The 24,274-nt window shown below is 37.4% G+C and overlaps 1 long non-coding RNA gene across 1 annotated transcript in view; it reads right to left on the bottom strand.

Moving 5' to 3' along the window:
• Positions 1-22,624, bottom strand: part of LOC311581924 — a 97,858-nt gene extending 75,234 nt beyond the window's left edge. Inside the window, exon 1 of the long non-coding RNA XR_014773934.1 lies at positions 22,538-22,624. This is a non-coding gene — a long non-coding RNA (uncharacterized lncRNA). The remainder of the gene's footprint in view (positions 1-22,537) is intronic.
• Positions 22,625-24,274: the final 1,650 nt, after the last annotated feature.

Raw genomic sequence — 24,274 nt, 5'->3', positions numbered from 1 at the left:
TCTCCAAATTCCTTTTTTTTTTTAAAGAAAAAAGGGTGGGACACTGGATATCAGTAGGGTTAATAATATTTTCCTGAAATGATTCTTACTTCTAAGCTATAATTAGTAAGCATCTATTTGTGTTAGTAGTTAATGTTATTGGCTTGATTCTTTTTTAATTTTTTACCCCTCTTGCTTGAACAATCTAGCTTAGATACCTAGAAAGTAATGACACTACATCCATATTTTGTCAAATTAGGAACAAGGAAAATATGATTATATTAAATAAACTGACCACATAGTAGACAGCTTAAAACAAAAACAAAATAACGAAAAGCACTGAGCTGAAGAATGATGGGAAAGTAACAGAGATAAGGTATGAGAGAAGGGAGGAAAGAAAAGCTGGGATGAGAAGGAAGATGTAGTAAGAGAAAACCTAACCCAAACCACCAACATCAGAAGGAAAATGAGGAAGGTGACAGCCATGCATGCTGAATGAAGCCCAGGTATACCAACTCTAAGTCCCAAGTGTGCAAAGACATCTCTATTCTCCCAGAGACCAGCAGCCATGAGGTGTGTGATGGGGCCAAGTGAACACTTAGACTGGGTTGGTTCTATAACTACGGCAAAAGAAAGTATCAGAAAGAGAAGCCTGCCCCTGAAGAATATTTTCTTTTACAAGTTTCCAAAAGAACTTTTGTTCCCATATTGCAGGTCCATGTCATAGGTAATGAAATGTACTCCATATCCTGTCTTTAGGCTTTCAAGAGCAGACATGGGCTGTTATCCTTCCTCTGAGAACCTGATACCTATGATCATATAGAGGGGGAGGATGTCCTGTCCAGTCACAGTCATAGGGGAGGAGTATAGGGTGAAAGAGGAAGCGAGGGAGGAATGGGAGGATACAATGGATGGGATAACAATTGAGATGTAATATGAATAAATTAATAGTAATAAAAAACAGACATGGGAAGGGCTCCCATTCAGTCTTTCTGTGGTATTACCTAGCTGAATACCAGCTTGGCCCAGGAGCTTTAGAAGGCCAACACTGTTATCCCCTTGAAATTTCTTCCCTTCTCCTTTGAAAGAAAAGAGACAAGAAAATGGGATTAAAAATGAGAGACGTCCTGATGACTTTAAAGGTCCTGATGACTTTAAAGAACTGCTTGAGGCCAGGTTTAGAAAAAAGAAACAAAACAACTCCATCGTTGTAAGCATGACCAGCAGGTTAAAGGAAATAGGAAAGAAAGAGAGAGAGAGAGAGAGAGAGAGAGAGAGAGAGAGAGAGAGAGAGAGAGAGAGAGAGAAAAGAAAAAAGAGCAAACATAAAAGAAAAGGACGAGGAAGCAAAGTATGAAGAGGAAAAAAGTCACTCTGCCCAAATAGGTCAAATGTTGAAACAATATGTTTTTTAATTTTTTTTTTCAGTTTTCTTCCTTCCATGGCCTGAGAATGCTTGCTGACACAGCCCCGGCTAGGTTTCAGTTTCTGCAGAGTGCCCTTGAGTTCTAATGATAACTATAATGACATTTTGTGGGCTCCCCACTGCTTAAACAAAGACCGAATTTATAATGCGCCTCAGAGCATCAAAAATGGATGTTAGAAAACATTAATATTACTATTTTTATCACTATTTAGTGAGCAGTGCTGGAAGATACTAATATCGCCATGATCGTTATTGTGTGAGATAACGAAGGCACGGAACTCCATGTGGCAAAGAGATTTCTGAGAGGGAATAAATGGATGAGCCTATTTTTCCAATTTTTTTAAAAAACCAGGCTTAACTGGAAAAATAATCGCAGTGGCTACCAGAGTCAGGAGTCAGGGTAATTAAGTGGGTAAATGAGGCTAGTGTCATTTGAATTTATGCATTTTCCTTCATCCCTTTGTTTGCTCTGCATTTCTCTGTCACTGGGTCTCCACTGCCACGTTGTTTATTCATGGAGGGCATGCCACAGTTTTTAATACTGGAGGGAAAATCCGAAACCCTTCATCCGCCTGGCCAATGTGTAGACTGGAGAGAACACAGGGGGATCAAAGTGATATGAAGACAACAGGGGTTTCATTAAAATGTTCCGTTCTCTGCCTGAGGACAGAGCAGTGAGAAAGGGTGGAAAAAAAATCATCTAGCCCAAACAAGTTTAACTTAAAAAAAAAAGCAGCGAACCACCTGTGGTCTCCCTGGAAACAGGCAAGCACACCCTCCAGCCACCTTTTAATGAAACCCCAGAGCCCCTTTATTAATTTATTAAAGAATCTATTTTCTGAAGATTCATAAACCTCATATAACTCATATTCCAACACATCTCTGCTATGCTAATGGCACACACTTCTATGAATAATTAATTATTTAATTAGTAATAATTAGAGGTTGTTGTACAGGTCAAACCATTGGACTGACAGCATGCTATTGTCAAAATGTCATTCGAATTAATGGAATAGCATTTAAGCAGTGATTCATCACATGGGGTAGTTACTACCTATCCATTTTCTCCCGTATTCTTAACTATCTTTCACAGCATATATCACTTTAAGATTTGTATAACATGTGAAGAGGAACATTTACTATTGAGCACGTTGTAGACTGTGGAGCCTTTACTGCCATGTTAGACACACAAGTCGGGGTGAGTCATCCGGCCGCTTTCATGGCGTTCAGACATTACAGCAATGGTATACGGCCTTCCAAGATTTGCATCTAATGTCTAAGACTCTTTTATGGCATCAGACCTAAGAGTTCATAACAGGATCTGTTATGTGTGATCTGAGTACGATGACATACACTTGTAATTCCAGCACTTGGGAGTCTTAGGCAGGAGGACCAAAAGTTTTAGGCCACTTTGCCCTACCTAGCAAGGCTATTTCTAAAGCAAACCTAAACAAAATCAAATAAATGAAATAAAAAGGAACTCAAAGACGTTTGGCATCTCAAGTAAAATAATCGTTAAGGATGATTATTCTAAAGCACTTGAATATCAATGTTTTGAAGTTTAGTTTTAAAATGTCTCTAGAGCATAAGGTGACTGAGAATAGAGGATGAGACTCGAGGTGCCTCCAGTCAGTCCATCATAACTGTGTGATGTTGTATAACGAAGGTCTACATATATACAAAAAGTCTCAGACCCATGGCTGAAGAATAGGCTCAGTGCTAAAAGGCATGCACAACTCTTATAGAGGACCTGAGTTCACTTGCCAGCACTCAGTATGGCTCTCAACAACCTCTAACTCCAGGACCAGGGAAATCTCACACTCTCTCCTGGCGTCTTTGAACACGGCGCTGATGCATATGTCAAACGCAGATGCAAACATATACACAAATTTAAAATAAAATTAAATGCTTTCTCTAAATCCTCACATCCGCAAATTACGCGGCCCTATAAAGTTGCTTAGCCTTTCTGGGATTCAGTTTCCACTTATGGACACTACTTTTCAGAAGATCTTTGTGATTTTTACGTCTGAAACACAAATGAGTCTGAATTTGTCTTTTAAATACTAATTTTTTTCCTTTATTAATTTATTCTTGTTACATCTCAGTGGTTATCCCATCCCTTGTATCCTCCCATTCTTCCCTCCCTCCCATTTCCCCTTATTCCCCTCCCCTATGACTGTTCCTGAGGGGGATTACCTCCCCCTGTATATGCTCATAGGGTATCAAGTCTCTTCTTGGCTCAGCCGTTAAAGGCTAGGCTCACAACCTTAAATACTAATTTTTTAATGATCATTAGTTCATTCCCTGGCCATCACTCTTCTTTGTACTTCCCTCTACTTCACATTCCACTTACTTTTGCTGCCATTATATCAGAAACTCTGTGATGTTCAGCTTCTGACTTTGATACTTGAACACATTTAAAGTCATGGAAAGATTGCTTCTTACAAAAGTATGAGTAAGTAATTATAAGGAATCAGGGTCCTAATTGTAGGATATTCAGAATAAGTGTTGTCTTTTATCTTACATGGTCATGTATACTGACTGACGTGAAAGTCAGGGACCACTTAGCAGGATCAGTCTTTCTCTGCATGGTGCACTGTTGATTTTCAATGTCAGGTGCCCAGCCTGGAATTTTTTTCCACTTTGCTTCAATGTAGCCATAAACACTATGCGGATGGATTCTTGCCAATAGCTTTAGGAGAAAAGTCTATATATCACTGCAAGACCAGAGTTAAGGATGTACCATGGAGGAGATTCTCCAGCATCCCTTCCTCCTTTCCCAACAGGATGCTGATTTTCAAGAACACACTTGGGGCAATTGGTGAAAGCAGCAGCCTGTTAGACTGTGACTGTAGAACACAATGTCATCACCACCAATCAGACTTTAATTTGAATCAGAAATAAATTTGTTTTGTTAAGCTATGCGTTTCTGTAATTATCTTTCACCACAGCCAGAATTGCCTTGATTAATATATTTTTTTATTTGCATTGTTGTTGGTGCATGTGTGACTTTTCCAATTTAACTTATGTTTTTGTGACAAGTATCCATCCAAAACAATACCCCTCCTCTAAAGGGAAGAAAGAGTTTATTTGGCTTATAATGCTGCCTTGTAGTTTCTCATTTCAGGGAAGTCCTGACAGGATTCAAGTAACCCCTCACAATCCTTCAAGAGCACAGGGCAAGGTTTCCTCTCTTCATTTTTTTCTGCTCAGGAATCTTTCTTCCCTTTCAAAGTTTTCTTCCCTTTCCCTTGACAGGTCAGAGTACAGCTCAGGAAATGGTGCAGCTTGCATTCTAGAGGATCATCTTGCCTCAATTAACAATCAAGACAATCCCCCACGGACATGCCCAAGGCCACCCTGATGTAGAAAATATTCCTCACTGGGTAATTCAAAGATGTGGCAACTCAACATCTAAAAAACAGTCATCTTGTTTTATATGGTATGTATGTGACCACAAGCATGTGGGTTGCAGGGTGCATGTGGAGCTCCTAGGATAACTTTTGGAGAATCACCTGTCTATGTCCACTTTGGGATCTGAGAATTGAACTCAGGTCATCAGGACTGTCCGGTGAAGTGTTTTATGCACTGAGCCATGTTGTTAGTCTTTGATTAATATATTTTAAGGAGAGTTTGTAAGTATTATAAAAATAATTTATTTCTTCCTCCAACACAGTACTTCCTCAACCTTAATAAACATAAAACATATTCAAGTCCTTGATAAAATATTGGTCTTCATTTGGTATGTCTGAGGCAGGTTCTAACTCTCTGCTGTTCTAACAGACTCTTCTAACAATGGCAAGATTGGAACAATGCTGAATAAAATGATCTAACACAAAGTTTTTCGAACATCAATGAATATCATAGTCTCCTCTAGAACTTGTCATGCTCTGAATTGCTGACCCTCATCCACAGAGATCTAAGGTTAAACGTAAGAAATTGTATTTCTAACATCTTTTCAGATATTAATGCAATTGGTCATACTTTAAGAACCAAATACCTAAATTATTATATATTATATGATTTTAAACATGATATAATATTAAATGTATATAAATTTAATATAATTATATGATATATATATATATATCTTGGAATATTTATTTTATTATTCCCTTTTGTTTTTAATTACTTTCTTAAGTTATTTATTTCTATTTCTCAATCTAGACTCATTGAGTTTCAATATTTGGGCACTGGTCATAATAGTTTTAAAACTCCTCCCCACATGTCTCTACCAAGCAACTAACCTTCAGCCATACTGCCTAAAGAAATGTCACAGAAAGGTTCTTACTGTTCCTCCCATTCCTTAGCTGACGGTGGGAAGACAAGCCTTGTCTAACCCGTGGCAGGGAGCTCAACTTCGCCAACACAGGATTGTAACAGTGTTAAGTAACTCTGCACTGGTTTTGAAAAGAGGTAAGTGAGATTTTACTTGCAAAAGTATATATGAATGAATGCATAAGAATAAATGCAAAGGGAACACAGGGAAGTGATCAGGCTTAAAACAAGCTGGATATGGACTGGAGAGATGGCTCAGCTGTTGAAAGTGCTCGTTGCTGTTTCAGGAGACCCAAATTTTCGTTCTGACACTCGCATCAGAAGACTTATGATCACTAGCAGCTCCAGGTCTCAGGGATCTGTTGTCCTCTTCTGACCACTTCCGGCACCCGTCCACAACACACAACCCACACCAACACCTGTAAGCATAAGTAAAAATAAAATTAAATTATTGAAAAGGAACATTTTTCAAAGCTAGCTCTTTCATTGTTTTAAGGCACAGGGAACATTAAACAAGGGAGGATAAAAAAATGTACATGCCAGAGGATGGAGATTTATATAATAAAATAATAATAATAATAATAATAATAATAATAATAATAATAAGTCTTCTGTATTTGCAAAATCATTACAGTCACTAACTCACTGTAATTGTGGCTATCTGCACCAGAACTCAGCAAGATTGGGACTCTCAACATTTCATCATAGATTGGGGAAGGGCCTGTGAGACCGCATTCCTCCCTGTGCCTGTGGCTATTGACAACTGAGCAAGGTTGACAGAGGGGACTGTCATTTTCTTCCCTGGTATAGACACTGATAAGTTGCCCATGCTCCATTAGATAACCCCAACTCATACATGCTCAAAGAAGAATCTCAATATGCCACACACAAAAAGAACTATGAAAGTGAGGACAGGGCTTTTTTTTTTTATTTTTATTTTTTTATTTTTTTTTATTCTTTAAAATATATTTCCATACAACTATTTTACTCATTTTTCCTTTTTTACTTTTCTTTTTTCATATACTATTGGACATACATACAATAAACTACCTACAGCAAGAAGAACCATAAAACAGTCAAGAATTATGTAAATGTTACTGTCATAGTGTTTTAGGTAATTGTATTTGGCAACCTTGAAGAAAACATCTTTCCTTGGATGCACCAAAACAGGACGTTTGGAAGAAGAAAGGTTCCAGTGAAAGAGAGTTTGTGAGAAAGGGAGAGGAATGGGGCTTGAAAACAACTACACTTTGATGCATGTGTGTGTGTATGTGTATGTATGTGTGAGTGTATGTGTTTATATATATATATAATATATGCATGTAATTACATGTATACACATATATGTATAGACATATGTGTATATATGGACTTTTAGCTGCCTTTTAAAAAATGAGTAGTTGCACACATATATGCATACATAATACATTTATATGTATATATTCAACATATATATATATATATACATACATACATGTAAGGAAGAGAAGGGGAGAAGTGATAAACACAGTTTTTTTCCCTATAGAAACAAAAGTTATTTTACTTCAAGTGAAAAAAATTTCTCAGGGGTATGTAGGTTGCTTGGTGAGTAAAAAGGTGCTTTCCTCCAAGCCTAGTGACATAAATTTGACCTATGTGGTAGAAGGAGAGCACAGTTGTTGTTTGATCTACACACAGGCATGTGAATGCCAACACACACACACACACACACACACACACACACACACACACACACACACACACCAAATAAATACATGTAACTTAAAACAATCATTCTCTAATTCTATCGTTAAACCATTAGAAGAACAGCCAAGCTAGCATCTGAAATCACAGTGCATACTGCCTTATTATAAGGAGTGGAGCAAGATCAAGAAAGACGAAGCAGTTCAGACAAACAGACTAGAAGATGCTTTTAGCCAAGAGTACTTCTCAGGATGATTAAAATACATTAACCATTATTAATTATAGAAGTCATCATATCTAGTCATATATTATCCACAATATTACAATGCCAACAGAGATGTGCTGTATTCTGAGTAGTCCATACAGGTTTTAATTGACCTGGTCATGCCCTGTGTCACCAGCCGTACCCTGCTGGCTATTGTGAGGTGTACTGTCATCTCAATTGCTCATCTCCTCTCCCTAATTATGAGGCAGCACATGGCTGTGGGTGACAGCCTTGCAGAAGGCCTGTTACCAAGGGCTCCCTAGTCTCCATCACAAGTAGCAACCTGCACTATAACTGCCAAACTAACAAACTGTTTCCCTCTTTTCCAAGAAAGCATACAGTAGACAATAAATTACTTGACCATAAACTGGAAGAGAAAATCTGTGGTTTGAAGGTTCCTGGGTAATATTTAAATACCGAAGCATTAGTCAAGGAAGGGCAGTGACAAGTACATTCCACGTAGTATAGTTTAATTATAAAATATAAAATGATATAAATTATCATAACTGTGGTGTGAACAGAATGCTGAAGTAGCTCAAATAAGGAGGATTTGGGAGATAGCAGAGAAAATGCCATTTTCCTCATAGAGTAGAGACCACTAGTAATACAATGTGTGTTGTTTAGCAAGTACATTTAACAATCCCATGAAGCTGTCATGTATTCTGAGTAGAAACTTAATCCTAATCCAACAAGAGAGAGGAGACCACTTGAGGTATGGCTGTGGAGAGAACATTTCAAATAGAGATTCTTGAAGTATTAGTGAGCATTTTAAACTGTACGTTTGGGGGTTGGAAGATGGTTCCATTGTATAAGAGAGAAGGCATGAAGCATTGTTGGGAAAGCGTGAAGACCTGAAGTTGAATCTCCAGCACTCACATTTAAAAAAAAAAGCATTGGGGACATATATAGGTGGATTTTAAGAGTTTGGTGGCCTAGCAGCCCAACCAAAATGGTAAGCCTCAGCTTCAGACCCTATCTGAAAGTAGGAAGGACAACAGCTGTAGAGAAAGACACTTGACATTCTTCTCTGGACTTCACTTGTGTGTCCATGGGTGCCGCATGCAAACAGTGACACACACACACACACACACACACACACACACACACACACACACACACAATGTAGGAAATAGGAAAGCATCAAAATCAGATTCACTGATTGAAATGACCTATAGAAATTTGGGATGTAATTACAGGGAATTTAAGGATGAGGACAGAGGACAAAGATACCAGACCCCAGATGTTGGCAAGGAAATGCTCCAAATTAAATAGGTCAAATACTAAGAAATTAAGTTCCAGAAATTACCAGAATTAAGACCCACAGTGCATTAAGAACAAGAAGGGATTTATGGTGTTGAAGAGGCTGCTTTCTTTGTTGTCTACTCTTAGGTTTTATTGAGTCTCTTATTTCTGCTGCCATCCACTTATATTAAGCATCTTCTGATGACATGACCTGGGTCCATTGCTTCTGAATTTCCTGTGGGCCCCTGGATCTGGAGCTTCTTCATCATTTGCTACATTTAAGAAAAATTACTACATTTCAAAAACAAGTTTACTGGTTTTGTTGTTAGTGTTATGTATATGGATGTTTTGTTTGCATGTTCACTTACACGCCATTTGCATGCCTTGTGCCTACAGAAGCCAGAAGAAGGAATTTGAGATACATTTTGAGGCACCATTCAGGTTCTGGGAATCAAACTGTGTCCTCTGAAAGAACAACCAGAGCTCATAACTGCTGAGTCATCTCTCCAGCCCTCCATGTTACATTTTGAGTGGTTGACATAGATATGTATTCTGTTCCTTTATGCTTTCCTTAAGTTTAATTTAGATCTTTACCACATCAGAATACATTTTATGAATTTCAGTCACTATTTTACATGTTATTGTAAGTATATGATGTATTTCAAAAACTCAATAGAGGGCTATTGTTTTTACTTCTAGAGTTCTCTTTGGATATTTGTTCAAGCCTGTGTTCTAGTGAACAGTAGATTCTTTTCCATGTGGCTTTCCATGTTAATTTGAATTATTTAAAGTTTTTTTTTGATCTTCCCATTGTCTTTGTGCCTCAGGACCTAGAAATTTTATTTATTATTTTTACATCTGTCTGTCTGCCTGCCTGTCTGTCTGTCTGTCTGTCTGTCTCTCTCTCTCTCTCTCTCTCTCTCTCTCTCTCTCTCTCTCTCTCTCTCTCTCTCTCTCTCTCTCTGTGTGTGTGTGTGTGTGTGTGTGTGTGTGCATGCAGTACACTCAGAAGCCCAAAGAGGGCATCAGATTCCTGGGACCTGAAGCTGCTGTTGGTTGTGAGCCACCATGTGGTGCTGAGATCATACAGGGTTCTCTGCAAAACTATCCAGTGCTCTCTACTGCTATGCTCTTTCTCCTGTCCTGATTCAATATTGCTTTATTTGGCTTATAATTTTATCATGTGCTCACCATAGCAGGTTGGTTTTTGATCTTGGAAATATGGTGATTGTTGGTGTAAATCTGTGAAGGACTTTTGCTTTGGTTTCCTGCTATACTCTATGAAATTCACTGGTTTGCAATCAGTTTTACATTGACTTGTAGCCTTGGGTAAAGTCTAGTCTTATGTGTCTATTGAAAATTAAATTCTACCCTTGCCACTTGCCTGGTTTTTCAATTTTCAAGGAAGTTTTTATTCCTCCACCCATAGCCCAGAGCAGAACAAAGTCATCCAGGACCCCTCTCTGCATTATGGGAAGACTCTTTCTAATCTATCATATATAGATTTGTCTTTATGCAAATTCAGATCCTCTACCTCACTTGATCTTGTTTGCAAGTTCAAGTCCAGTTCCCCAGGCCCTCCAGCCTATATTCTCTAACACTCATCCATCTACTTGCTGATTGCTTCAGTTCATGAGATCTGAACTTCCCATTATATTTCCTTTACATCATTGCCTCCATTTTCCTGTAGTCTGTCTTCTTCTCTCCCTTCTTACTTTCTTTTCTTCTCCATCTTCTTCCTCATCTCTTCCTCTATATTTCTCCTCTTCCCCATCTCTCTATCTATCTCTCTTTCCATTTTGTGTTCTTCTTTCCATCTAAGCTCAGATATATATTTAAAAGGTGGACAGAATCTTGTATACTGCGCAAAAATAGGAAGTAATATATTCTCAATTTTCTCCCCTAGTAACCTCCCTTGTTTTGACCCCTAGCTGTCCAACAGTGATGATCTGAGCTTGTTCCATCTTATAGCTCTCTTCAGGTGTGGCCAGATTAGAATGATGCCATGTTTTTTTTTATTGTTGTGTGCTCATTATATACCACATGCATTTAATTATTGTACAATTAACAAGGAGAGAACAGTTCAATACAATGGAAGGCTTGTACGAGCAAGGCATCTAGCTGTTTCTCAAAGACAGAAGCTAGTCAAAGAAGCAGGACTCTAACGTCAACATAGAATGGCCACTAAAATTTTGAGTGATATAGGTTCTTTCATTTCCTGTACATCATCTTTCTTCTTTTCCCTGATATCAACATCTTTGCCACCTTGAACTGGCAAATTCAAACCTTAATTTTTATCTGAATGGCATACAATGTCCAAGTATATATCACTAAGAATCACTACCCATTTGTTTGTTTGCTACTGTTTCAACCACCCCAAAGTCAGTAGCACATTTTTGTACTTCCTTACAATCTCCAGGAACTGTGACAGGTATTAATTTCCAAGAGTCAAAATTCCATATTTGGCTACTTTCAACTTCAGAGACTCAGATACTCATTCTCTCACACAGCAGAGAGAGCTAGAAAATAGTTGGTATACAGAATTCACACTTTCCACACCACTGCATCCCAGAAATCCTGTTTGATGCTCTGGTGACCCCTGAAGAGAAGCCTCTATAGGAGAAGATACCTATTACACACATCATGACATATAGTACAACTGAACTCTGACTCATTCTGACCAACTGGCATCCAGAAGAGTCATGCACATATATCATCGGTGCTTTGGTTAAGTACAACTTTGTGATTATTCATATCAGAGACACTAGAAATCTAGAATGGCTTGTCATATAGAGTAGTGATGTTTCTCTATCTTAACTGGGTATTCTGAGGAAGACATATCATTGCCTATGTTTCATGGACTTTCTTACAAAGGCAAAGACAATAGACAAAGCTTGACATGATTTCCCTATTTTTCTCGGGGCAGTAGGCTTAATCATACCTCCTTTGCAGCATTTTCTGATGTAGATGGTAGCATAACAGTAATGCCAGGCATGATCTGTCCACTTAGCAAATACTCATTCCTCTGCCAAGTCAGAGATTTAGATAGTCAACGGAAGATGAATAAGAACAGATATATTGTCACTTATGGTAAAGCATGAGTTTAAATTTATTAATGAAGCAATCAATCTTAAAGAATATGAACTTATTATGAAGTGAGTTTAAAGGATGTGCCAAGCTATTGTAAGCATTTTACAGACACTAAGACACACAATTACTACGTGAGATAAGGGTTGTGACAATTGTCACTTCTATGGGCAATAGAATTGGGACTCAGATGATATGGGCTGAAAGTCACATATAGATAGGTTTTCTAGAATTGCATGGCAGATCTATTCTTTCTGCTTTTTGAGAGCAGAGAGTAGAATGTGGAATGTAGCATTCATTCCAAAGGCAAGACACACAGGGCTTCTTGTCACACAAGAAGTATGACTCCCCACAGTCTTTTCTTCTTGTCTGGGAAACTGGAGAGCAATGGCATTGTTTTAGTTCCCATAAGCTACTTTTCTTCTTAACATCTGAGAATCTTCAAGTTCTTATCTCTAGGTGACCTTAAAGCTAAAGAATTTTTAGGTCATAGTGTTTGGTCTAGCAGAATGCATATTTGAATGAGTACCCTTGAATCCTACTTTATCTTGTATCTGCTTTATCTGTATAGATATGGCCCCAATCTGCCTTTAAAATATTTACATTTTACAGAGACAACATGGAGCCACTTTAGTTTAGTCATGCAAATCTAATATTAATTAATAATTATCTAGATGTAAGTAACCAAGTAGCTAATTCTCTGATTTTTGTCAAAGGAAAGGCTCTCCTTGTTTTTTTTTTCTTTTTTTTTTTTTTTTTGGTATACTTGACTTCATTACTAAGATAACTCATAAAGTTTATATATATATATATGAATGAGGAAGTAATTTCTAAACAATGTCGCAGAATTCCATAAAAAATGGCTAAATTTTGCTGAGTTAAATCATTCAGGTAGACAGATCTTTCAGTGTCTGTCCACTGAGAGAGCTAAATAAGTAGTCTGTGACATCCTCTTATTTTCATAAGAACTTGCGACTACTGCGAAAGAAAATCTAAAGGGCAAGAAATGGACTAGAAGAAAGCTAGGAGACATTCATCAACGCCTAAAAGGAAAACAAGATAAATCTATCATTAACAATTTTTTTTCAAAGTAAAAAAAATCTTACCCTTTACTGCTGTACAACCAATTAATTAGATCACAAATCCCTGCTTTTCTTCACCGTGTGGTTGAAGGGTTAATGCAATTAGGACTACTGGGTAGCTGCAGAGTGATTCTTGCATGAATAAGGATCCACGGTGGGGCTAAGCTGTACTACCTCCCTCTCCATTCCGAGGTACTTCAGGCTCAACTGGATATAAAAATTAGACAGTGTTCTTTCTGCTTCACACATCAACCAGCAGAACACAGCTGGCTCTTTGGCTTCAGGGCAAACACATTTGAATAGACAAAATTACTGGCTATGTTAAGGTAGCTTTCCTGCATTGCCCTTCAACCTGAATTTTTTTCTCATCCATCCACTCAGCCAGCCATCTGACAAGTGAGGCCTTTGAAATTTTCCCTGTGCTCTACACAGCCCGTACTTTAAAAGGGCGCTTTTCTTTAATCAAACTTTGTATTTTCATTGACCAATGCAGTCACCACCTTCATCATCTCTACTTACCACTGTACTTTTACAGGTAGCAGGAGGTGGGGAGCTGGGATTTTTGCAAGGGAGTAAAATCTAGGCTGCAGTAATCTAGATTTAAGACATTCCAGAGTCAGCAAACCTTGTAAGGGTTCCTGCCAGGTTAGAATCTCCTGGGAGCCCTGTCAAAATCAGCACCTCAAATGTTCATCTGCACTTTTTAGCCTTGTAAGTTTCCCTGCTGTTTCTGTGATAGCTTAGTCAGTCACCACGGTAATTGTTTTATTGACTGTCAATGAAATAGTCAGTAGGGTTTTAAATAGAGGAAAAATTCTAAAGCTGTAAAGCAAGAGATCAGGTTTAAATCAACATCAAAAAGGGAGAATGGTAGCTGTGTGTGGTGGCCTATGCCTTTAAGCCTAGCACTGGGGAGGCAGAGGCTACTGTGGTCTACATAGCAAGTTTGGGACCAGCCAGGGCTACCTAATGAAACCCTGCCTCAATAAAGAAACAGAATGAACAAGTAAAAACAAGCAGGAAGTGGATGACGGGGGAGAGGGTAGCTTGAATCTCACGCTTTTGGTTTTATTTCTATTGCTAAAATGAATAATGGAACAAACTTCCAGTTGCTACACGTCATAGTAGCATGTGTCAAGAGAAAAGGCACTGCCAACTTTACTTGCAGAACTTTTCAAAGCAGAACAAGAATGGGTTGTCCCTGAAGATTACAAAAAGTGAAGGGAGTAAGGGAAATGCCAACCCCAATACCAACAACATAATCTCTTCAGATATGATCAAATTCAGTTTAGTCTTAAGAAAAATTGCATTTGATTTCTGACACTTAAAGTTTAAGTGTGGGTTGTCTGTTCCAAGGAATGCTATATAATTAGATTTAGACATATATTAAGACTACCACTTTTATTATTCAAATGACTGCATTAAAAAAAAATCACAGTTGGCTTATAAACCCTGCATTGTACTCGTACACTTTGACTGTTTTCTTGCACTCACAGTTTATTCTCGTGTGTGTGTGTGTGTGTGTGTGTGTGTGTGTGTGTGTTGTACCTATAGAGGCATTACAGTGAATAATTTTGACTGAAAAAAATAACCACACTATCTTTGAATAGAAACACATATGCGCCTTATGTAATTAACAATACAATGAAATTCAGTTTTGTTTTCTTCATTCCCTACATATTTTACCTTTAGTCCTAAGTAAGCAAGCTGAGGATCAATGTGCTTGCTTTTCTTAAAATCTGGGAAATGTTATTCCATTATGTATATATTCAACTTCCTCTTCTGTCGCTTCCCTCATTCTGGGCTTTTCTGGATGAACATCACCTGCCAGTTTTGCCTGTTACTTCTCCTGCCCACTTGTGTGATGCATCCCTGCCATTCACCATGAGGGTCCCAACTTATCTCTTCAGCAGTTTATCTTCCTTCACCGATTCATCTATTAAATCACTAAAGTTACACTAAAGTCGATATTGGAAATTTGATAACAGAAGTTTGTCCCGTATCTGCTCAAATTTTACATACTTGAGTGTTCTATGATTTGTCATGAAGTTTCTCAACTGACATTTTTATTGTTTCAACTTCAGTGGGAACTATTTAATCCTAATAGCCAGATTGTTTCCTCCTTCATCTTGCTAATGCCTCAGAGTAGTAATTTGCCCTTGTTCATGATAGTATATTTACCCCGGGAAGTTTAGTTAAATGATAATGTGCTTTGAACAATGGAAAACCAGAATATTGGGGCAAAACAACAATTAACTAGCTTTATAGATGATCGGAGAACAAATGCTGGTTCATGCATATTAATTGTACGTATGAGTGAACTTCTTGATCACTTATTCATTCATGCATTTGGTGATCGCTACTGTCTCAATGGCTCTCTGTTTTCTTTGCTTTTGTCTATGCACTCGGATTCCTCACCGCTCCCTAGCAATCACTTCTTGAGTTCCTTCTCATTAAATCTTAACTTTCATGTATTTCCAGCTCTTAGATGAACTGTCCCACATATATCTTTCTATTTCTCACTTATTTTGCTTAGTTAAACTGATTACGCGTAGTTTCGTCAATTTTGCTGAAAATTATTTGATTTGATTTATTTGGGTTGAATAATATGTGTGTGTGTGTGTGTGTGTGTGTGTGTGTGTGTGTGTGTGTGTGTGTATGTGTGTGTGTGTGTGTGTGTGTGTGTGTCTGATATTGTCTTCACCAATCCATCTCTCAGTGGTCCTTTAGGGTGGTATCACAGTTTGATGGCAATAAATATAGGAATTTAGGCACATCTACTGTATGCTGACTTTTCTTCTCAATGTACTATAATTCTTTCAGATTCTTTTAAGAATGTCATAGCAGTATCATACAGTAATTCTATTTTTCTTAGGAAACTCCATGCAGTTTTTCATACTGACTATACTAAATTATATTTCTATCAATACTGTAAAATAATTAATTTTTATAATAGCTGTTCTAACTAGAATGGGGTGGAATGGAGTGTAGTTTTTGGGATGCATTTTCCTAATGGCTCAATATATTGAATTTTTATATCTTTATTTGTCCATCTGTTCTTCTGAGAAATTTCTGTGCATATTAGTTCCTATTCATTGATTTGGCTACCTGTTTTGTTAAAAGTTTTTAGTTCTTTATATATTTGACCCATCAATTTCTTTACAAATAATTAGCTAGCAAAGACTTCTTAGCTACTACAGGCTACACTCTCTATTATGTTGCTTCTATGATGTGCAGATTTTTGATGTAGTCCAGTGTGGTAAATCTTGTTCTTATTCTTAAACTATTAGAGTTCTATTTGAAATAGTTGCAATCAGTTTAAATACCTTGGAATACTTCTCTCTGGTATTTTCCAAATGTGGTAAGGTCTTTTGTCAGTTTTTAGTTTAATTCTGCATACAGAATATGGTCTTCTTTGTCTTTTTCTTTCTTTTTCTGTCACTGTGGTAAAACACCATGCCCAAAGGAACTGGAGGAAGCAGGAGTTTAATTTGGCTTACAGATTCAGAGTGATATTACTTTCCATGATGGCTTCCCATGCCCCCCAGGGTCAGCTGGACCAGACCGGCTCTCAAACGTGATGCTAGGTTTTTTTTATGCAACGTTCACGGAATGCAATCTTATTCAGCCTGCCTCCCCAGGAAATATAAAGTCTACATTTCTCCTTTGTCTTAAGAAAGAAATAAGGCCTAGCATCCTAGCCCTTCCTCATATAGAGCTAAAATCCTTCTCTTTACTCAGAAACTGGATTCTCAGGTCTACTCTCAGGACCTATCAGGTTCCCTTTCGTAGTGATGCCTCATGGTGCAGAGGGAGACAGAGAAACATGAGAAGACACATATTTTTGCATCTCAGAGCCCACTACATGCGCTCTCTGGGACACCCTGAGATCATCATAGGCATTCATTGTGGCTTATGGAACGGAATAGCATTTTAGTGTTGGCTTCAGTAAAGTTGGTTTAGATTTCAGCTAGTCTACAGGTCAGTAATAGAGAGATTACATTAGCATGTGCAGGGCCATACATTTTTATCTCCAGCACCAGTAAAATAAAAATTTGAAAATGTCACATGGCCATTTAAGAACACCTTAGAATGGCGTTTTTGTGTGATAGGGTTTGAGCACTAACAAGACCCATGCACTTATTTTTTTTTTTGATCACATTAACTTTTATTTTTTTCCTTTATTAATTTATTCTTGTTACATCTCAATGGTTATCCCATCCCTTGTATCCTCCCATTCTTCCCTCCCTCCCATTTTCCCCTTATTCCCCTCCCCTATGACTGTTCCTCAAGGGGATTACCTCCCCCTGTATATGCTCATAGGGTATCAAGTCTCTTCTTGGTAACCTGCTGTCCTTCCTCTGAGTGCCACCAGGTCTCCCCCTCCAGGGGACATGGTCAAAGGTGAGGCACCAGAGTATGTGAGAAAGTCATATCCCACTCTCCACTCTACTGTGGAGAATGTTCTGACCATTGGCTAGATCTGGGTAGGGGTTTAAGATTTACCACCTGTATTGTCCTTGGCTGGTGCCTTAGTTTGAGCAGGACCCAAATTTGTGGATAAATGGATTGAGCTAGAAATTATCATAATGAGTGAGTTAACCCAGAAGCAGAAAGACTCAAATGTATATACTCACTTATATCTGCATATTAGCCCAAGGGGCATGTCCCACGAAAGCCTTCACTGACTGGGAAACTGAGACAGAGGGGAGGACATTCTAGTGGGACTCTAGATGAGAGAAGCATGGGAGAATGGCAAAGTAGAAGGATCCAGAGGGTCCTAGAAACCTACAAGTAGGACCCATGCACTTATATATCATAAAATTCAAAGAGAACTCATGACATAGGTGTTAGCATAACCTTGGCAAGGGTAACATCATAGCTTGAAAAGATTAAGTGGCTTGTCAAATAAATTAGTAGAAAAGTCTAATTTGTTTACGTCAAAGGTCAGATGCAACATAATACCAGAACCCCTACCCTAAAAATCTCAATGTCATTAAGCTGTGATCATGTTTGATATCCCCTTTAATTTCTTAAAGAGTAGTTCAAATTCTACCCAACAGTCAGTCCAATAATGTGATAAACATTTTAGCATTATATGTATAAACTTTGTAGTGTATGGGTGAATTTACAAAATATTGTCCTTATGAATAACATATTCTGTATAAAAGTAAGTATAGGACCTATAGAAGTATAATGTCAATAAAAATGTGACATTGGGAGGATACAAGGGATGGGATAACCATTGAAATGTAACAAGAATAAATTAATAAAAAATAAAAATTAAAAAAAATGTGACAAGCAACTAGAGTGAATGGGGAAGAGTCACTACTAGGAAGGGAATAAGGGGTCAGTGTTGATTGACTTTCTGACATGGAAAGTTCATCTGTAGATGGCAAAGGGATATGTCTCATTTCATTTTTAGTAACTTATATGGTTCAGATAACTGGGTAATGTTATCTTGTCTAAACTGCTCAGCACAAGATAGCCACTCAAGAATAGCACATAGACCAGGTATAAGTCCTGTTGACTTCAAATATTTTGTATGCATTAGAGCAACTTTCTGGACTGCTGATCTTTATGACAATTGGCCAGACAACTGAGAGTAAAGCTATGCAGACAAATGTGGTTCCCTTGCCCTTTGGTATGTACTGATGTATGTAGCTAAAGTAACTAATGTCATATAAAACAAAACATATGAATGGTGTCATAATCAAGCATCAATCGACCTTACATTTAAGTCCAATAAGCTTAACAAATTAAAAAAACAATCTCAGTGGATAGTTCATATTGCTATTTAGTTAAGGGCTCCAATTCACCAATAGTCTTATCAGTGCAACCACAGACATGTTTCTCCTTATGCGCCATGATACTGGGTGTCTTAGATGACTTTCCTTTAATGACTTTTTTTGGTCCCACTAGTGTCATTAACCTTACACCCTTGCTTTTTTACTTGAATACTGTTATCTAGAAGCATAGAATTTTTCAGAGCCTCACATATACAATTTATATTCAAAAATAAATTATATGCTAATTGTGTGTGTGTGTGTGTGTGTGTGTGTGTGTGTGTGTGTGTGTGTGTGGTAACAATTGCCCTGTTTTTATTTTAAAGAAAAACCCTGTACGTCTTCTACTTGATGCAACTCTCAAATACGTCTCTAAAATGCTCATCATGCCCTGGAGTAAGAACCCTGAGGCCCAACAGGTGGAAAATAAGAACAACCTGCAAAATCACTGCCGTTCTCATCAAATATAAACTAACCATTAATTCCACCTTTGGTGTTGATCCTAAAATAAGTAACAAATTACAACAAGGAAAGCCAAAGTATGTTCTGACTTATACCTGAAATAGTCCACAAAAGCTCACCTGTTGAAGGCTGACATCCCAGCTGATGCACTTTAGAACATTGACTTTACCATGGGGTGGGGGTGGGGGGTTCCTGAACGAGTCAGTGGGAGAATCTGCTGATGAATCCAAAAGTGAATGGCATTATTGGCGCTGAGGCCTAGTGGGAGGAATTAAACGCCTGGAAGAGATTCTTGCCTGCCTCCCTCCTGTCTTCTCAGCTGAGTTGAGGTAAGCAATCTCCATCACCACAAGAACCCGTGGCCATGGTACTCTGCCTCAGCCTAAGAGCCACAAACAAAGAAGCCAGCGGACCTCAGAACCTCCCAGGACAGTGACAATGAGCCAAAATGAGTGTGTGAGTCTGCAGAGTTTTTCTCCTACAGCAGCTCATCACAATGACAAAAATTTGAATGATATAAAGTGTGGTTTTTGTTTCATAATTTGGGGTAATTTCTGCTAACCTAAAAGAGGCTTGAGTTTACAGAAAAAGTGTCATGTAAATGGACCAATTTTTTCCTGTGTAACCCGAATATAAGAAGTTATGTCAGAAAGGTTAACTTTTCTGTTTTTTACTTTAAAACTTCAAAAGTATATGCTTTTAAGTGCATCACATTTTATTTTATTTAAAAATATTTTTATTTTACTGCTTATTTTGTACTTAATTATTTTCCCACATTCTTTTATTAAACTATTATGAACACCTCTATTTTTCTGTCAGTTGATGAAAATGAATAATAAACAAAAGAGAGAAACTAACTGTCAAAGAACGTCTGAAAGTATCATGTTACATGGAAAGGTATCTATAGTTCCCCAGTAGCTGTAAGTGAACAACCTTTTTTAACGTTTGTTATTACATCTATTTAACAATTTCTACTTTCTAAGCCACTATATTATTTTTACTTTACAACAGTAATATAGTTTTTAAACGTGCAAACAGAGAGTGATTAAATGAAAAGTCTCAAATTTGGAGAAAGGGATGTCCCTTGAGACCATGCCGAACTCCTTTAAACATGCCTATGTGAGGGCATGAATTAACCAGGGAGTTCTCCATTCTTCAGACAGGGCGGGGCAAATAGAATACCAGGAAGTAGAGAAAAGAGTTTAGTTATTGTAAGATTGTCTTCTTGTCTGAACAAATTCCTGAATACTTTCATTGACCCACTCCCTTTTTATTTTCTACACTATACTGGTCAAGACTGGCTTCCCAAATTTTGCCCACATGCTAGACAAGAAAAACTCATAATCTACTAAAATTAATACGTATTTCTACCTATACTTTTGGGTCAGTCATCACTGCTTTACGAAAGAAGGAGACCAACCTCGTGAACTTGCAGAACAAGTCTGGGTCCCACTGCATAAGCAAAACACTATTTATGACAAGGTCAGCCTTGGGCTAATCATGACTGTTCAAATATCCTTTGCCAAATATAGTGAGTGTCTTTGGCTTTGTTATGCTTACTTTAACAGCTTTACACTCTAGTAGTTCTGATCTCTATTTAGGAAATGAGAAAATTCAGAAATAAAATGAAGACAGATAATGTATCCGCAGAGATTTCATGTCCTCAGCTAATTTTACAAATTGATTGAATAGTTTATATAATTAATTCTGATTAAAGATTAATATGCTTTATCCAGTGTTGCCCTGCTATTTACTCTCATTCAAACACACACACACACACACACACACACACACACACACACACACACACACACTGACCTATAGAGTCAAGAAGTCCAAGTTTATGGAGCTCAGCAGTATCATGTATTAAATCCAGATCCTGTAAAAGTCATTTAAAACCTGCTAGATGTATTTTCTTACATGTAAAATAAAAACAACAGTAAACCATTATGAGTATATTCAGATGAACATATGAATATGTGAAAATGCTAGCTAACAGAATTATTAGTCACTAACTGAATTTCCTAAGCCCCACTCAGTTTCTTCATAAGGTGCATTCCCACCTATCTTTGTGATAGCATTAGAATCATCTTATATTTTTGTCAAATGTCAACATGAATAAATAAGTTCATATTATTTGGAGATTCCATCTAGAATGTTCTTCCTTCCCTTTATCTAGCCTGTTACTTTGGTTGCACATTATTTTCCAAAATTCTATCCTTTGGGGGTTGAATTCTTCCATGCATGATCTCAGCTAAAGGTGATATTTTAAAATAACCTTTAACTGAATTCATTCAGTCTACTTTTGAATTAAAAGCAGATGAAAGGAACTTTGTTTTCTGCCTGAAAGAAACATGGAGCTATTCCTGAGCCAAGATAATTCAGTAACAGCATAAAATATCCACATATCTCATCTTCATTCAGGAAATCTTCTGGCTAATTATGAAAATATTAACTAAGTTAGAAGGAATTGAAAATGTTGCTTTTAATTTGCTGAATCTGAGCTAGTATTAAGTTACTACTGTATTTGTGCAGAGTCAGGTTTCAGAAACATCTGGGGACATACTCCCATCAAATTTAACTATGACTTTATTATCTTCTTTTCCAGGAAATAGATATTCTATTGTCAGTCAATGTACTTGGCCTTTCAAAATTACTCCAAATTTTTCCAAACTTTTCCAAATTCATTCAGTGTCATACAAAAACATTTATAATGTATCGAACAATGTCCATTTGCCTCTGCAGACACAATCTAGAAGTTTTACCTTATTCCACACCCTTGGAGGCTGACTTCATAGACATATTTATAGATTCCTTAGGGCCCTGGTGCCAGCTGGTTTCAGTCAATGAGCACCATTTTTTTTCAAGCTTGGCATATGAAACGAGGAGAAGTTGGGGGTGTAGTCCCTGCTGCTCCATGCTAGGCGTCTCTATTTTAGCATTTTTTTTCCCTATCAAGGCCCTTGTCATTATTCTATTTCCATTAAGTAGCCTCAATGGTCCAAGTTGTTTGTTCTCCTCCCTCAGTCCTTCATCCACATTGCCTGCAGGGTGGCAGTGACTCCACGTTTTTACAGTATCCTATAATTCATCTCTTTGCAAACATCGATACTGTTAAAAAAAATCTCTTCCTATATTAATCCCTTTAAAATTGTAATAATGTATGATACCTTGTACAGCCCTGGGCCTTCCAAGCCATTTTAGTTCTGTTCCCACTGACTAGCAATAATAGCATTACCAGACTTACCTACTTGCGGAACTCCATTAGCCCTTTGAAACACAGCATCAAGGGCAGCCTTTCTGTGATACCTTCACTGGCCTTCTTGACTGTGAGCCAAACCCTTCAGTGGCATATAGTCTTGCTGAGTTCATAAGAACACACAAGTTCTTGCTGATATCAGATCTTGGCTCCACCTTTTAGTGACTGATGGTATGACCCAACACTAAATGATCTGCTTAATTTTACCAGATTTCAATTCACATTTTATTAAAACAGAAACAGTGATAACTCTCCAATAGGGATTTTGTGAAAGTTAAGAAATTCGATATGTCTAATGTACTTTGTTAACTACTTGAAACAAACATTTAACACATGATTAAACAATAAAAATCATATGAAAATTTTCCTTTTGGCTGTTATTGTTATTACTATGATACCTCATTTTTTCTTGATTGTTTTGAAATATAATTTTGTATGATAGCCTTGCATTTCCAATCATCCTGTCTGTATGTCCTGAGTGTTGACATTATTGGCATGTATCACCATGGCTGGTTATGCATTGCTGGAAATCAATCCCAGAGCTTCATGCCTACCAAGCAAGCACTCTATGAATTGGATGTCAAGCCCTGCTGTCTACTTCATTGATATTTTTATGCTGCTCTCCTTGGATTGTCCTTCTCCACTCCCTCTCACTTCCTTACATCCTTCTTTTCCTCTACTTTTAATTGACATATGAAAAATTACAGATATGTATGAGATATTTCTATACTTGTGCATATAATGTTATATTCAAATTGAGGTTAACAAAATTGAGGTTACTAAAATAATCATTTTATAGTGAAACCATTTAATTTTTTTTCTTTTAGTCTTTTTGAAGATTCATTACATTGCCATTAGCTATTGAAACTATTACAAAAATAAAGGTGAGTGTATTTTTAATTGAAATTTACTGATTATAATCCTATCCCAGTTGGGGTTTTTATTGTTTGTTGAATCTTAAGAACAACGAATCCCATACTGAATAGACTATTTCCAGGTCTTCTTTTCATTACCAAAGACTGACTGAAGGCTGAGAATTCCATGTTGACTTTTTTATGGAGATATATTTAAAGTAGCAGTGAAGACACAGGCACTTTGAAATATCTGAGAATCTCTTTCATGCAACGAGTCACAACAAGCTAAGCCACACTGCAAAGAAACTGAGTTCTAACACCCACAGTAAATGATAGTACTTCATAAATACTCAACAGAATGGAAGAGCAAGTAAATGAACTAAGCATTTGCAACACTTTAAGGTGACAAATATAAGTGAGAATTTGGGAGCATGCCTATCCTAGCCTGGTAGTTTTCTAAAAACCCGATTTGCAGGAAAACAACCAATAATTTTCTCTGTCTGGATTTGGTTTCTCCTCCATCAAGAAAAGCATTTTAAAATGACCATATCTGAAAGCACAGCTACAATTTAGAGGTAATGGTGGTTTAACAAAGCTACTCTGTGACAGATAAGGGGTACTCATGGAAAACTAGATTTATGGATATCACAGAGAACTTATTATGCAAAATATGATTAAATATTCAAATAACTGGGCAGTGCATGGACTCTGTGGCCAATGAGATTCTCACTATGTTCCATTTCCCGAAGGTAAGACTTCAGTGTAACTTTCTGAGGACATTTGTTTCATGTCTGCATGCATCCATCATAACAGACCAATTGCCTGGCAGTGAAACATTCCTATGAATATACATTTTACAATTAAGAAGAGA

The sequence above is a fragment of the Acomys minous genome (genome assembly GCF_964271855.1).
Source record: "Acomys minous genome assembly, chromosome: 13".
Classification (NCBI taxonomy): domain Eukaryota; kingdom Metazoa; phylum Chordata; class Mammalia; order Rodentia; family Muridae; genus Acomys; species Acomys minous.
The sequence above is the reverse complement of the archived record's forward strand: the minus strand, read 5'-3'. Positions and strand labels throughout refer to the sequence as shown.